At 47.1% G+C, this 17629-nt stretch overlaps 1 pseudogene; it reads left to right on the top strand.

The window, feature by feature from the left end:
* The first annotated feature begins 1034 nt into the window (after positions 1-1034).
* Positions 1035-2944, top strand: LOC123447315 (annotated as a pseudogene).
* The last annotated feature ends 14685 nt before the right edge of the window (positions 2945-17629 follow it).

The following is a 17629-nucleotide window of genomic DNA, read 5'->3' as shown; positions in this document are numbered from 1 at the left end:
CTTGAACCTTCTTGTGGGTGTGAGGATAATAATTAAATATTTTTAGAGCTGGTAGTATAAATGGTGGCGCACCATGAGCTATACTAATGACACACCTGGAAGGCATACTAATGGCGCATCTGGGAGGCATACTAATGGCGCACCATGAGCTATACTAATGGCGCACTCCCTGGTGCGCCATTAGTATACCAGATACTAATGGCGCACCTGTGGTACGCCATTAGTAAAAAATTCTAATGGCGTGATGCTAGTGGCGCACCTATAGTGTGCCATTAGTAACGAAAACAGGTGCGCCACTAGCAGGCCTTTTCCTAGTAGTGTCAGTTTTGGAAAACGTTTATAGTCGGCAGTCCGGCCGAGTCTTCGGCCGGACGCGCGTCGTGGGTCCGATCGCGTTCATTCTGTAATCATGCGTCTCGCATGACTAATCGTCTGGGTCCATCACAAACCGATTTCCTTTTTTCGCGAGAGAACGCATCTTCTTCATCGGTTCTCTTCTTCCTCTCGTTCTTTTCTTCTCTCTCCTACGCAGGGATGTGCTGCAAGACGACGCGCCATGGTACAACCGACGACATGCCATGGGGGATGAGACGAGCGCTAGGGCCTGCGATGGGAAGTTGCAATCAGATTCTGGCGGCTACTGCAACCGGGGGCGGCCCGTGATGCTGGACCGGGATCTGGTGATGCTGGAACCAGCAGCCATGAATGCTACAACCAGCAGCCATGGATGCTACAACCAGCAGCCATGGATGCTACAATCAAAAAGAGACGGACACCGATGCTTCAACCAGACATGGAAAAATGCTTCAACCGGACTAGGAATAGTTACAACCGGTGGCGGAAAAGGCTTCAACAGGCATGGTGGAAAATCTTCAGCCCTTCATGGAAAAGCTTCAGCCGTGAAAAAAAAGCTTCAACCGACGGTGAGAAAAGCTTCAACCAACATAGGAAAAGCTTCAACCGGCGGTTAGAAAAGCTTCAATCGACGGTGAGAAAATCTCCATCCGACATAGAAAAAGCTTCAACCGACGGTGAGAAAAGTTTCAAGCGGCATAGAAAAAGTTGCAACCGGCATCGAGAAAACCTGCAACCGGCATCGGGAAAAGCTTCAAACGAAGAATGGCTAGCTGACTATGGCGAGCGGCGGCAACGGAGCTGCATGGAGGTGCTGCGATGGATGCATACCGAGTACCACGTCGAGCTTAGTTGTTTTTTGTTCGTAGGTTATAGACAGACGGCGATCGGAGCGAGGGCAGCGGCCGACGACGACGAGGACCGGCGACCGACGAGAACAATACGGGGCACCAGCGGGCAACCCGCCAAGCCGACAAGCGCCGACGAGATGTTCCGGCGAGCCCGGGGTGTAGGGCAGGGGTTGATGGCGCTCGCTGCAGCCTCCTCTCGCTTGGATGTGCAGCCCATCAAGACGATAGAGAAGAAGAACGAACCACGAAGCCATATCCAATGGCTATCCATCGTTATAGCTTAAAAATCGTATGATCCTAGGTCGACGGGTCGAATCGTTCGCGCCGACGCACCAAATCGTATGATCCTAGGTCGACGTGTCGAATCGTTCGCGGCGACGCACCGACGCGCAGAGCGGTGCGGTTCAGTTTTTGAGTACGACAGCCGGCACGCAATCCTTGCAAAAAAACAAAAACAAAAGGCACAACAGCCCACATAGCACACACTCAACAGATGGGTCTCCCAAACGACACATGCCAAGAAACCACGGCAAAGCAACAATCCATGGGAGTGCAGATCCTGAGCTCCACGCGGGAGCACTCCCCCCAGTATTCATCCGGCGAGTCCACGGCCACGACCGAGTCGGGTGCCACCAGACGGCTGCCGACGACGCTGGGCCTACCTGTCGCGATCCCCGACGAGGCGGTGACCTCGCGGTCGGCATCGGCGCAGTCGGCGTCTTCGCGGTTCAAGGGCGTGGTGTCGCAGCCCAAAGGTCGGTGGTGCGCCGAGATCTACGACCGCCGCGCGCGCGTCTGGATCGGCACGTTCCCCAACGAGGACGCGGCGGCGCGCGCCTACGACGTGGCCGCGCTCCGCTACCATGGCCGAGACGCGGCCACCAACTTCCCGCGCGTGCCCGCGTCGACGGAGCTCGCCTTCCTGGAGGCGCACTCCAAGGCCGAGATCGTCGACATGCTCCAGAAGCACACCTACGCGGACGAGCTCCGCCAGGGCCTGCGCCACGGCCGCGGCACCGGCGGGCGCGCGGAGCCGACGCCGTCGTGGGCGAGGGTGCCCCTCTTCGAGAAGGCCATGACGCCGAGCGACGTCGGCAAGCTGAACCGCGTCGTGATGCCGAAGCACCACGCCGAGAAGCACTTCCCCCTGAATCGCACACCGGAGACGACGCCCACCGCTGACAAGGACGTGCTACTGAACTTCGAGGACGGCCAAGGGAAGGTGTGGAGGTTCCGGTACTCGTACTGGAACAGCAGCCAGAGCTAGGCGCTCACCAAGGGCTTGAGCCGCTTCGTCCGGGAGAAGGGCCTCGTCGCCGGCGACGTCGTCGTGTTCTCCTGCTCAGAGTACGGACAGGAGAAGAAGTTCTTCATCGACTACAAGAAGACCACGACGGTGAGCGGCGGCGCGTCGGCGTCGCCGCCGCCGGTGGTGGAGACAGCCAAAGGAGAACAGGCCCGTGTCGTGAGGCTGTTCGGCGTCGACATGGCCGGAGAGATGAGGGGGCTAGCGGCACCGGCGGAGCTGGAGTTGTTGAAGAGGCAATGATCTTCGAGTATGATTGGTTTTCCTACACTAATTGGCATTCCTTAAGCAGTTATATGAAGAAGCTGACAAATCTTTGCTAAACCGGTAGGAGTAGTACCATATTAATGTTCATGATCCTAAACATAGTGGGCATCGTGAGCTTAATTACATGAGAAAAAAATTGAACGGCTTGTTGGTCTTTCTTTTTAAACACCTCCAGTCCCGATCCATTTCGTCCGCCTTCGTTTGGATTCGCACGGATAGAAAAGTCAACCCAACGCGCCTACTTAAATGGACACGTGTCCGTTTTTCGTCCGCTTGCGGACCTATTTCCGCCCCAATTTTGAGGTTATTTTGGATCGGCGCGGACACAAAACGGACGCGGACGACGAGCGTACTCCTCGTGGCCCGCCAGTCGGTGACACATTGGTCTTTCTCCACTCCTATCGATAGCTAGCCCTCGCCTCGCCCCCTCCCCGACGTTGCTGCCGCCCAATTCCAGCGTCGGCCGCATCGTCGCCGCCTACCCACGCCGTCGGGCCTTCGTAGCTTCTCCGACCCCAATCCGACATTGCTAGTTAGCTTCGTCGTCCACGCCTGCAAGTTGTTCGACAGTTTGACTCAAGGTACAAATGGACTGCGCATGCGAGTTCTTTTTCCATAATGTTCTATGCGACTCCGACGATTCCTTATCCAACGATGAGGAGATGCTACTTTGTCGTGTTGGTCCATGAACACCTTAATAGGCAGCGATCGTTGTTCCGGAGCTCGATTCCGAGGCATGTTCCGGCGTTGAATCGCAACCGAGAGAGTGGTCATTTCCTTCTATGTAAGGACTACTTTGACACAACCAATCCGATGTTCAGACATCAGAAATTCTCGCAGCGTTTCCGTATGGCTAGGCATGTTTTTAACTCGATTGGAGAGGGATGGTTGGATACGATGACAAATTCGAATGCAAAGAGGATGCCATTGGAAAGATTGGTTTGTCATCTTATCAGAAATGCACTGCAGCTATCTGGATGCTTGCTTACGGAGTACCCGATGATCTTATCGATGAGTACGTTTGTATGGGTGAGTCTACGTGCCTAGAGTCGTTGTACATATTCTGCAAGGCTGTGGTTGCAATGTTTCGCCCTAAGTACTTGAGAGAGTCGACTGCTGCACACACAACCCGCTTGTTGGCGACCAATGCCAGACGGAGCTTCCCAGGGATGCTTTCCAGCATAGACTGCATGCATTGGGAGTGAAAGAACCGTCCTTCTGCTTGGCAAGGCCAATACCGGAGCCATGTCAAGGCGTGCACTGTCATACTTAAGGTCATGGCCTCTCAAGATCTTTGGATCCGACACTCTTTCTTTGGCATGGCCGGAACACACAATGATACAACGTCCTTCAACATTCGCCGGTGTTTGCAAGGCTTGCCGAAGGCAACAGCCCGTCGGTCAACGTTAACATCAACGGTCACAACTACAACAAAGGATAATATCTAGCTGACGGGATGTAGCCACAGTGGATCACTATTGTGAAGACAATCTCCAACCCTGTCGGAGAGAAGAGGAAAAGATTTGCCCAAGAGCAAGAGAGTGCTAGGAAGGGTGTCGAGCATGCCTTTGGTGTTATGCAATCTCGATGGGGCATAGTTCGGTATTTTCTTAGAACATGGGCACCAAGAAGTTGTGGGAAGTGATGAGTGCTTGTGTTATCATGCACAATACGAGTATGATTGGTTTTCCTACACTAATCGGCTGAGAAATTTTTGCTAAACCGGTAGGAGTAGTACCATATTAATATTCATGATCCTAAACAAAGTGCGCATTGTGAGCTTAATTACATGAGTAAAAAATTGAACGGCTTGTTGGTCTTTTTTTTAAACAACTCCAACAGGGGGATCCATTTCGTCCGCCGCCGTTCGTTTGGATCTGATGGATAGAAAAGTCAGTCCAACGTTTTCGTCCGCGTGCGGACCCATTTCTGGCCCAATTTTGATCTTGATTTGGATCGGTGCGGACACAAAGCGGACGCGGACGACGCGTGCGTACTCCTTCCCCAGACCCGCCAGTTGGTGACACATTGGTCTTTCTCTACTCCTACCGACAGCTAGCCCTCGCCGCCGCCGCCCAATTCCGTCGTCGGCCGCATCGCCGTCGCCTACCCACGCCGCCGGGCCTCCGTAGCTTCTCCGACCCCAATCCGACGTCGTTGGTCAGCTTCATCGTCCACGACCGCAAGTTGTTCGACAATTTGCCTCAAGGTACAAATGAACTGCGCCGGCGAGTTTTTTCCATAATGTTCTATACCACTCCAACGCTTCCTCATCCAATGATGAGGAGATGTTGCTTTGTCGTGTTGGTCCATGACCACCTTAATATGCAGCGATCGTTGTTCCGGGGCTCGATTCCGGGACATGTTCCGGCGTTGAATCGCAACGAAGAGAGTGGTCATTTCCTTCTATAAAAGGACTACTTTGACACAACCAATCAACTGTTCAAACATCAGAAATTCTGGCGGCATTTTCGTATGGCTAGGCATGTTTTCAACTGGATTCGAGAGGGGGTGGTTTCATACTATGACTAATTCGAGTGCAAAGAGGATGCCATTGGAAAGATTAGCTTCTCATCTTATCAGAAATGCACTGCAGCTATCCGGATGATTGCTTATGGAGTACCCGATGATCGTATCGATGAGTACGTCTGTATGGGTAAGTCTACATGCCTAGAGTCGTTGTACATATTCTGTAAGACTGTGGTTGCAGTGTTTGGCCCTGAGTACTTGAGAGAGTCGACTGTGGAGACACAACCCGCTTGTTGGCGACCAATGCCAGCCAGGGCTTCCCACGTATGCTTGCCATCATAGAATGCATGCATTGGGAGTGGAAGAATTGCCCTTCTGCTTGGCAAGGCCAATACTGGAGCCATGTCAATGTCAAGGCTTGCACTGTCATACTTGAGGTCGTCGCCTCTCAAGATCTTTGGATCTGACACTTTTTCTTTGGCATGGCCGAATCACACAATGATACCAACGTGCTTCAACGTTTGCTGGTGTTTGCAAGGCTTGCCGAAGGCAACAGCCCGCCAGTCAATGTTAACATCAACGGTCACAACTACAACAAAGGATACTATCTAGCTGACGGGATCTATCCACAGTGAACCATTATTGTGAAGACAATCTCCAACCCTGTCGGAGAGAAGAGGAAAAGATTTGCCCAAGAGCAAGAAAGTGCTAGGAAGGATGTCGAGCGTGCCTTTGGTATTCTGCAATCTCGAGGGGGCATAGTTCGATATCCTGCTAAATTTGGAGCACTAAGAAATTGTGGAAAGTGATGACTGCTTGTGTGATCATGCATAATATGATCGTAGGGGATGAGCGCCCGAAACGTCTCCACGGTCAAAGGTTTGAGTTTCAGGATGACAATGTGGTGCCTCAGCATGGCGAAGGAGCGACATCATTTGCACATTTCATCCAATTTTATCATGAAATGCGTGATTGGGAAACTCATATTCAGTTGCAAGGTGATTTGGTTGAGCATATGTGGGATCATGTTGGCAATCAATAGATGTATCTTTTTAAGACAATTTAATTTTTATTGAGCTTGTAAAACTTTGTTATATTTTATTTCGGATGTGAAACTATGTTATTTCATTTCCTTCTGAAAAGTATGCAAAATGTTTGTACTTGCTAAAAACAGGCGGCTAGCTGGCTACGCGGATAAATACGATTCATCGTGTTAGACGCATTGTGGATCCAAATCCTAAAACGAACGGAGAGCGGGCGAACGATCCAAATAGACGAAAAACGAATTAAATTATCATCCATTTGGATCGGCCAGTTGGAGTTGCTCTTACAACAGCATGTTAGCCTTTGATTGCACTGTCCGCACAGCTAAATGTGTGAAATCATACTTTGAGCATTCTTATCGTCTAAATGACTATAAAGCCCCGTTTGATAACAAAGTATTAAAAAACTTAAAGTATTTAAATCTATATAAGCACAAAATACCACAGCTCTGACACACAAAAGTTTTCTAGGGTATTGAGAATACAGCAAACATGAGATGGGGACCTTTTGCGGTGCGCCTCTGCAAGCTACACATGTGCTCTGCAAACAGCGCCTACATCATCAGCGTGGCATCCAAATCTAATTAACTCGCATATAGGCAGTACTCCGCACGGTCACACCATCTCCATCTCTTAGCGATCATGCAAGAGAAGATGTGACGCTGCGGGTACATGTGTAGACCCTCCAGAGCGGACCAGAACTGTTCCGTTTTCCCCGGTCAGGAGACGCTCACGGGCCATCACCAATCCTTCATCACGAGTCAGAACTCAGAAGGCGTAGCTTGCGGTGCTACCAGCCGTATTCACGACACAGCCTTATCATCTGCCCCAGTGGGGCGCAGCACTGTACCCTCGCCGCGTCAGAGATGCAAACGACCGCCCCTTCCTGAAAAGAAAGTCTCTTTGCGGTGGGTCAATGGTTCCCGTGTCTTCGTGCCCACGTCTATCAATCACCTCATGTGTCCCGTAGCAAGGCACAGTGACATGCAGATTTGCATGGAAATTTATGCGTCACGTTCTCTTCCTGTTGGGATTCCCGCTCGGGTAATCCGGTCATACAAACTCTCACGAGTTTGCATGTTAAGAAAAATCCTAATTTCACATGTAGCGTGCGCTTTTAAGATCTAGGTTTGACCATACATTAATCAACGAGATCAATTGTGGCGGAAGCAAAAGAATTATACCAGTGGTATAATATTCGTTGCCGTCGCAGTTGGTTTCCTTGATTAAATTTACGGTCAAATTTGAATCTTGCAAAACGCCGACGCACTACATTGTGCAATGGAGGAAGTATTTGACAGTACCTTAAAATGTGACTCCTTATTTGACCTTAGGAAAATTTCTTTCCTATTTGACATCTGCTTTAAATTTCTTTTCCAATATAACACTTCAGTGCATTTTTTTCTCACTAACGTTGTTAAAGATAGACATGAAAAAGACCCTTTTACCCCTGGTGCATAAGGTGACCAAAAATTTGTACATGGCCATATCTCCAATGATGTTACATATTTGGTCATGTGAAATGATCAATTGACACCCCATAATTTGGTCATCAAACTGATCTCAATCCAAAAATTGTCCTTTGATTTTGATTTACATAATGAAAATTGGGCAGAACCTTCCATGTAATTTGATCTCGTAACACACATATCATACATAGAGAGAGAGATAATATGCATCACAACATGTACACATACCAAAAACATCCATGTTCACAGATACATCATATTTAGGTTCACATTCACCACATACATTAGTACTAGTTCACATGCATCACAAATTGTTTCACACATGAGGTCAAGTTCATAAATATATCACATGAGCAGCACAAAAGAACCTCCAAAAGTAACCATGACATTAAAGGAAAACATATGTACATTTGTGCCATCTTTGCCTTAGCGTGTTTTTCGAACATGTACATCAACTCTTGGTCTAATTTTATTTCTGGAAACGCTTTCAGAACTTCATCATAGTAGTGAACATGCACAGCTCCCAAATAACATGGTTGGTACTGCACTATAATTGGTTCAACCAGATCTTTGTAATTTGTCAATCCGGAATCAATAGCCTTCTCAAAACAAAAACACTTGATTTCTTTTCTAGCTTTTTTGGGTTGCCCGGCAATCTAATTGTCAGCACTTAACTAGAATTTGAATCCACCCTGTATATAGAAGAGAAACTTATGCATGAGCACTGCTACTGGATCTAATTTTCAGAAGAGAAACTTATCTTGAAAATAGAATAGAAACATTGCAGCCGAGCTCGCAGCATCGCCATGGCATGCGCCTACACCTGAGCTCACCGACGAGCACTCCACAGCCGCAGCATGGCCTGCGCCCGCAGCTGAGCTCACCGACGAGCCGCCCTCCACCATGTGTGGGTCGTCGTCCGCCACCGTGCTTTCTCCGGCTCCCGCAGTCGTGCCTCAACCTCCACCCATAGCAAAACCTTGGTACATGGCCCCTCAGCTCACGTCGTTGCCGGTACGAGCCAGCACTCTGCCGTCGTCGCCACTGTTGGTACAAGCTAGCTCCACCGTTATCGTCACTAGAGTTAGGTTGGGGAAATTGATAGATGAGAGGGGTGATATGGATGAGAGGTTCCGGTCAAAATTGTTTTTTTGGTTCAATGTATGATAGCGCCTAGCAGAGGGGTATTTTGGTCCACTAGATTTTTTTTGACAGAACGGACAAAGGGAATCAACAGCGGTGTCACATGAGGAAAGAAATTAAGACTAGATGTCAAATAGGGACGAAAAAAATCTCTAGGGTCAAATAAGGAACCGCATTTTAAGATAGTGTCAAATAAGGAATTTTCTCTTCCATTTCCCGTTCCAAAACAAAACAATACAAACCGAATTTTAAACCCTTGAACTTGAACCAAATTTATATGTGTAAATAAAAATTCTAAAAACGCAAGTATCTCCAACACCAGCCCACCAAAAAGTAGTTATTGAACACCAAAAAAAATGGTTGCATCACCTAAAAAATTATGCTCCAACACTAGTTCGATAATAGGGTACCTATCTGCTCCTAGAACCGCCCTACATTGTACACCAAGCACATATTTTACACCACAATTATGTACATATTGGAACATGAATGTTGCATATAAATTTAAACTTTGCAATATACAAATACACATGTGAAATTTATCTTCAAATCCACATAGCAAATTATGCAAATATCCATTATAGTGTATCACCAACAAAAATAAGTGCGCATACAACTTAGAAGTGCTTATCTTGCGCAAATAAACATAGAAGTGCATAGAACATAAATCTCTCGACTCTTGTCGTCTTCATTGTCGCTTGTGTTTGCATTGACATCATTGTCCCATCTTTGTCTTTGTTACCATCATCCAAGCCACCACCATTACCGCCACCACCACCCATGCTACCACCCACTTCACCAAAGAAATCTTCCATGGTGCCTCTTATGGCACACATGCCTCCTCCCATATCATCCTCCATGGAATCAATGTCTACCCAAGCCACCATCCATACCACCACTCACGGCAGGAATGCCTCCACCAATCATGTTCATGATCATGGCAAAGCTTTACATATGGCTTGGCCTTCTTATCGAGACCATTTGTATCCATGAACAAAAGAATTTGTTCTTGTTCATTTGTATGTTGGAAATATGCCCTAGAGGCAATGATAAATAGTTATTATTATATTTCCTGTATCAAGATAATCGTTTATTATCCATGCTATAATTGTATTGAATGAAAGCATAGATACATGTCTGGATATATAGACAAAACAATGTCCCTAGTAAGCCTCTAGTTGGCTGGCCAGTTGATCAATGATGGTTAAGGTTTTCTGACCATATGCAAGTGTTGTCACTTGATAACTGGACCACATCATTAGGAGAATGATGTGATGGGCAAGACCCAAACTATGAACGTAGCATGTGATCGTGTCATTTTGTTGCTATTGTTTTCTGTGTGTCAAGTATTCATTCATATGACCATGAGATCATGTAACTCACTGACACCGGAAGAATATCTTGTGTGTATCACACGTCACAACGTTACTGGGTGACTATAAAGGTGCTTTACAGGTATCTCCCAAGGTGTCCGTTGAGTTAGCATGGATCAAGACTGGGATTTGTTACTCCGTGTGATGGAGAGGTATATTGGGGCCCACTCGGTAATACAACATCACATATAAGCCTTGCAAGCAATGTGACTCAAGAGTAAGTCACGGGATCTTGTATTACGGAACGAGTAAAGAGACTTGCTGGTAACGAGATTGAAATAGGTATAGAGATACCGACGATCAAATCTCAGGCAAGTAACATACCGAAGGCCAAAGGGAATGTTATACGGGATTATATGAATCCTTGGCACAAAGGTTCAACCGATAAGATCTTCGTAGAATATGTAGGATCCAATATGGACATCCAGGTCCCGCTATTGGTTATTGACCGGCGAGTGTATTGGGTCATGTTTGCATCGTTCTCGAACCCGCAGGGTGTGCACACTTAAGGTTCGATGATCTATGATGTCTCTTACCGATTTTCTGTTATCGTTTTGGGGTTATGCATTAGAAACAACTGCATTCACTTTAAATAGGGCACCGTCAAAATCCGTTGAGACGACACCATATGAGCTATGGTATGGTACGAGGCCAAAGTTGTAGTTTCTTAAAGTTTGGGGATGTGATGCTTATGTCAAAAAGCTTCAGCCTGAAAAGCTGGAACCCAAAGCGGAAAAGTGTGTCTTCATAGGTTACCCAAAGGAGACAGTTGGGTACACCTTCTATCTCAGATCCGAGGGAAAAGTGTTTGTTGCTAAGAACGGAACTTTTCTTGAGAAGAAGTTTCTCTCGAAAGAATTGAGTGGGAGGAAGATAGAACTTGATGAGGTTGTAGAACCTCTACTCCCTCTAGATGGTGGCGCAAGGCAGGGGGAAACCTCTGCCGAGGCGACACCCGTTGAGGAGGAAGCTAATGATGATGATCATGAAGCCTCGGATCAAGTTACTATCGGACCTCGCAGGTCGACAAGATCACGTACTACTCCTGAGTGGTACGGTAATCCTATCTTATCTTTCATGTTGTTAGACAACAATGAAGCTGCGAATTATGAAGAAGCAATGGTGGGCCCGGATTCCAACAAATGGTTGGAGGCCATGAAGTCCGAGATAGGATCTATGTATGAAAACAAAGTGTGGACTTTGGAAGTATTACCTGAAGTTCGCAAGGCTATTCAAAACAAATGGATTTTTAAGAAGAAGACGGACGCAGACGGTAATGTGACCGTTTATAAAGCTCGACTTGTGGCAAAGGATTTTTTCACAAGTTCAAGGAGTTGACTACGATGAGACATTCTCATCGATAGCGATGCCTAAGTCCGTCTGAATCATGTTAGCAATAGCTGCATTTTTCAATTATGAAATCTGGCAGATGGATATCAAAACGGCGTTCCTTAACGGTTTTCTTAAGGAAGAGTTGTATATGATGCAGCCCGAAGGTTTTGTCGATCCAAAGAATGCTAACAAAGTATGCAAGCTCCAGCGATCCATTTATGGACTGGTGCAAGCATCCCGGAGTTGGAATAAACGCTTTGATGAGGTGATCAAAGCATTTGGGTTTATACAAGTTGTTAGAGAATCTTGTATTTACAAGAAATTGAGAGGGAACTCTGTAGCGTTTCTAATATTATATGTGGATGACATATTGCTGATTGGAAACAATGTGGAGTTTTTAGAGATCGTAAAAGATTACTTGAACAAATGTTTTTCAATGAAAGACCTAGGAGAAGCTGCTTACATATTAGGCGTTAAGATCTATAGGGATAGATCGAGACGCCTAATAGGACTTTCACAAAGCACATACCTTGATAAAGTTTTGAAGAAGTTCAAAATGGAGCAGTCCAAGAAGGGGTTCTTGCAAATATTACAAGGTATAAAGTTGAGTAAGACTCAGTGTCCAGTAACTACGGAAGATAGAGAAAAGATATGTATCGTCCCCTATGCTTCAGCCATAGGGTCTATCATGTATGCAATGTTGTGCACGAGACCGGACGTCATCCTGGCCATAAGTATGGCAGGCAGGTTTCAAAGTAATCCAGGAATGGATCACTGGACAGCGGTCAAGAATATTCTGAAGTACCTGAAAAGGACTAAGGAAATGCTTCTCGTTTATGGAGGTGATGAAGAGCTCATCGTAAAGGGTTACGTCAATGCAAGCTTTGACACTTATCCGGATGACTCTAAGTCTCAAACCGGATACGAGTTTATTCTTAATGGGGGTGCGGTAAGCTGGTGCAGTTCCAAGCAAAGCATCGTAGCAGATTCTACATGTGAAGCGGAGTACATGGCTGCCTCGGAGGCAACTAAGGAGGGTGTCTGGATGAAGTACTTCATGACGGATCTTGGAGTGGTGCCGAGCGCACTAAATCCAATAACTCTGTTCTATGACAACACTGGTGCCATTGCTTTAGCAAAGGAACCAAGGTTTCACAAGAAGACCATACACATCAAACAACGCTTCAACCTTATCTGCGACTACGTCGAAGGAGAGGACGCAAATATTTGCAAAGTGCACACGGATCTGAATGTAGCAGATCCGCTGACTAAACCGCTTCCACGAGCGAAGCATGATCAACACCAGAACTGTATGGGTGTTACATACATTCCAATGTAAATCGCATAGCAATGTGAGACTAGATTATTGACTCTAGTGCAAGTGGGTGACTCTTGGAAATATGCCCTAGAGGCAATGATAAAATATTTATTATTATATTTCCTATTTCAAGATAATTGTTTATTATCCATGCTATAATTGTATTGAATGAAAGCATAGATACATGTGTGGATATATAGACAAAACAATGTCCCTAGTAAGCCTCTAGTTGGCTGGCTAGTTGATCAAGGATGGTTAAGGTTTTCTGACCATATGCAAGTGTTGTCACTTGATAACTCGATCACATCATTAGGAGAATGATGTGATGGACAAGACCCAAACTATGAACGTAGCATGTGATCGTGTCATTTTGTTGTTATTGTTTTCTGTGTGTCAAGTATTCATTCCTATGACCATGAGATCATGTAACTCACTGACACCGGAAGAATACCTTGTGTGTATCAAACGTCACAACGTTACTGGGTGACTATAAAGGTGCTCTACAGGTATCTTCGACGGTGTCCGTTGAGTTAGCATGGATCAAGACTGGGATTTGTCACTCCGTGTGACAGAGAGGTATCTCGGGGCCCACTCGGTAATACAACATCACATATAAACCTTGCAAGCAATGTGACTCAAGAGTAAGTCACAGGATCTTTTATTACGGAATGAGTAAAGAGACTTGCCGGTAACGAGATTGAAATAGGTATAGAGATACCGACGATCAAATCTCGGACAAGTAACATACCGAAGGACAAAGTGAATGTTATACGGGATTATATGAATCCTTGGCACAGAGGTTCAACCGATAAGATCTTCGTAGAATATGTACAATCCAATATGGACATCCAGGTCCCTGTATTGGATATTGACCGAGGAGTGTCTCGGGTCATGTTTGCATAGTTCTCGAACCCGCAGGGTCTGCACACTTAAGGTTCGATGACGTTTTAGTATAGTTGAGTTATAGGTGTTGGTGACCGAAGGTTGTTTGGAGTCCCAGATGAGATCATGGACGTCGGGACGGTTTCCTGAATGGTCTGGAAACAAAGATTGATACATAGGATGGTTTCATTTGGTCACGGTAAGATTCCGTGCATTACCGGAAGTGTACCGGGAGTGACGAGTGGGTTCCGGGTTTTCACCTGGAGGGGCCCACCCACCCGGGAGTGAGCCCAATAGTCCTAGGGTGGCGCACCAGCCCTTAGTGGGCTACTGATGCCAGCCCAAGTGGACTATGGTGCCACAAGAAGAAAACCAAAGAACAAAAAAGAGGGAGGGAGGTGGGAAGGAAGAGGAGGACTCCTCCTTCCCAAACCAAATTGGAGTTGGAGTCCTATGTGACAGCCCTAGACCGACGTTCCAGAAGATCCCCCCTTTATTCTGTTTCCGTCGTGTGATTATTTTTATTTGTCGCATCATCATCGCATCATGCGCATCATCCGCATTGCATCGTCATCCCATTGCCGCCGGTTTTCAAACTTGCACCCGTTATTAGTTGTCGGTTCTCGTCGTTGCGCATTTGAGCCCGACCACACATGCACACGCCCGTGGCATCGTTTAAATCTTGTTTTTAAAAGTGTGCATAAAACTTTCTCTGATTGGGTTGCAACTTGGCGTGCGGTCCTATTTAGATATAGTTAGGCCGCCTGCCAATTTTTCTCACAATCGGAGTATGTCTGGTACCCGAATGGTCGGCCGTAGCGGCACCATATTCGGTCTATCGTTGGACGTGTTTCGGTGTTTTAAAATTACATTGTCGGGTGCCGTTTTCCCTCTCAACTCCATCTAACCTACAGTACACACCACTTACCCGTCCCCGCGTGCGAAACCGTCTGATTTAGATCGCGCGGTTGAAACTGGGGCGAAATTCTACTAACCCTAGCCCCGTTTGCCTATAAATATATGCCTCCCATGTCAAATTTGTCCCCTCTCTCTCTTCCTCAGAAACCGCGCCCACCTACCCCAGTTGTCGCGCCCTCTCTCTCCTCCCAGCTCCGCCGGCCCGCTCCAGCCCGCAGCAGGCCCGCCCCGGGCCCGGATCCGCGCCGCCGCCTGCTCACCCCTGTCCCGAGCCGCGTGTGCTCCCGCGCCCCCTGGTGTCGCCGCCCGTGCCTCGCGCGCCGCCTCCCGTCGACCTCCGGCTGGACCCTTCCTCCTCGCCTCCCGTCGCGTGCTCATAGCGCCAGAGCTCTCCCGTCGCCGGAGCTCCGCCCTATGGCTGCAACCGCGAGGCCCCACCTCAGATCCCGCGCGAGAGCTGCCAACCGCCATCGCCGCCGTCCTGTGATGCCTCGCCGGAGTCGCCGCCGCTCGCCGCCGGTGCGCGTGCCCCGAGATCCATCGTTGCTGCCCCGGTTCCCGATGTGGATCGCTAGATCCCGCGGCTCCCGTTGACCACCTCGCGTGGGCCGCCAGCCCCATCGCCTGTTGGGCCACTTCGCCAGAGCGTCGGCCCAACGCGCCTCCCTTTTGCGGCCCAACTCCTCTCCTCCAGCCGGCCCGAAGGCCCCAAGGTGAGCTGCCCCTCCGAGCCTTCTATTAAGCGTCAGTAGCGCAATATAACTATGTCGTGCATGCCTACTTTTGGTCCGTTTAGCCTTTAGGTTTTTTCTGCGATTTAATTCTTTTCCAGGAAATTAGATATTTTAAAACGATCGTAGATTTTAATCCGTATATCAGATCGGAGTGATTTAGATGTGTAACTTGTGCAATTTCCGCGTAGATTAATAATTTGCAACTTGCATGCATGTTTGATGTGGTTTGACCCACTATTTGCCTAGAAATGCATGCTGTCCTAATAGGAGTTGTTCCGTATTTATTTTTCGCGTGTGTCCGGATTGCTCAAATCCCGTATATAAAATGATCATGTTTTTAGGGACCTTTTGCCATGTATTTTAAAGTAGTTTGTTGTATTTTTACATGTAGGCTTCCGTCGCTAGTTTATTATACCTTGTTTAGGACATATTCTCGCATATTCGTGTGGCGTTATTTTTGTTTTACAACCCCACATGTTATATATGTTTTCGGGGTAGAAAAATCCATAGAATTTAACTGTGCATTTAGTTTTGTCTTTTGAGCAAGTTCGTTCGCGTGATATTTTTCCATGTTGCCCTTTTGCTTATTTTGTGGGATTTAATCTGTGCATAATATGAAGGAGTTCGTCGACACGTCAGGCGACCTTGCTGGATTAGTGTTACCTTTGACAAAAATATCTTGTGCGTCGGGATTCCGGTGATGCTTTGGGTAATTTCAAAGTTGAGGTTTTCCACTAAGGAGTCTGACGAGATCGCGAGCTTCGTGATCGAGGATTTCTATGCGACTTGTGGTAATTTGTGATGGACTAGTTGGAGCACCCCTGCAGGGTTAAATCTTTCGGAAAGCCATGCCCGCGGTTATGTGACAACGTGGAAACTTTGTTTAACACTGCTTCTAGATAACTTGAAGTTAACTTAATTAAAATATGCCAACTGAGTGTGTAACCGTGACTGTCTTTTTCGTGAGTTCCTTCTCCGATCGAGGACACGGTGGGGTTATGTGTGACGTAAGTAGGTGTTCAGGATCATTCATTTGATCATTACTAGTTCACATCCACTATGCGTAGATCATCCCCCTCTTTATTCTTGTACTCGTAAGTTAGCCACCAAATATATGCTTGGTCGCTTGCTGCAGCCTCACCACTTAACCTTACCCCACCTATTAAGCTTTGCTAGTCTTGATACCTTTGGATATGAGATTGCTGAGTCCCCTGTGGCTCACAGATTACTACAACGTCACTTGCAGGTACAAATAAAGGTTACTTGACGCGAGCGCGTTGATTGTTCATTTGGAGTTGCTTCTTCTTCTTCCTCTTCATCGATCTAGGATGGGTTCCAGGCCGGCGGCCTGGGATAGCAAGGATGGACGTCGTTCTTTTCTCGTTTGTTTTCGTCCGTAGTCGGACCCTGCTCTTCTTCGTGATATTTATGTATTGTACTGATGTGACTCTGATGTAGCTTGTGGCGAGTGTAAGCCAATTCCATATACTCTTCTGTGCAGTACATGTACGTGTAACAATATCCATTCTTGCGAAACGACGAGATGTGCTTCTATCCCTGTCGAGGCCCTCGTGCCTAAATAAGGATAGGATCGCATCTTGAGCGTTACAAGTTGGTATCAGATTCGTACCGACCTAGGAGCCCCCTTGATTGATCGAACTTGGACGAGTCGAGTCTAGTAAACCTGCTTTGAGTCTAGTTATATATCGGAGAGTAGGATTCTTTTTTCTCCTCTTCTATGCTCTGGTGAGGAATCTTGACGTGATAATTTTATTTCTACTCCTCTTCTCACTCAAAAAAAATTAGTATCACACGGATATTGTTGGAATCTATATGATGCCGATGTGACGGAGTTCTGTCTTGGTGCCTCTTGTCTGACTTGATTTTATCCGGGGAATTGAGCTCCAGGGGATTCTTGAGCACATCGCTATCATTCAGATTTCTTAGTATCTCAGGACGAAGGATGTTCGAAATTGCTTCAATACTAGTAGTGGCAAGAGGAGTCTCGCTTCCCCAGTATTGGTGTAGAGAGTTCCGGATGTATCGCCATACTTTGTATCGTTGTGATTACGAGTGTCTGAAATAGATGAAGTTTCGAGATTCTGATTATGTGTCGACGGATGTGATACAATGGACGGGTTAGTATAGGAGTTGAGTGATATATTACTCC

This window comes from Hordeum vulgare, chromosome 4H (assembly GCF_904849725.1).
Source record: "Hordeum vulgare subsp. vulgare chromosome 4H, MorexV3_pseudomolecules_assembly, whole genome shotgun sequence".
Classification (NCBI taxonomy): domain Eukaryota; kingdom Viridiplantae; phylum Streptophyta; class Magnoliopsida; order Poales; family Poaceae; genus Hordeum; species Hordeum vulgare.
The sequence above is the reverse complement of the archived record's forward strand: the minus strand, read 5'-3'. Positions and strand labels throughout refer to the sequence as shown.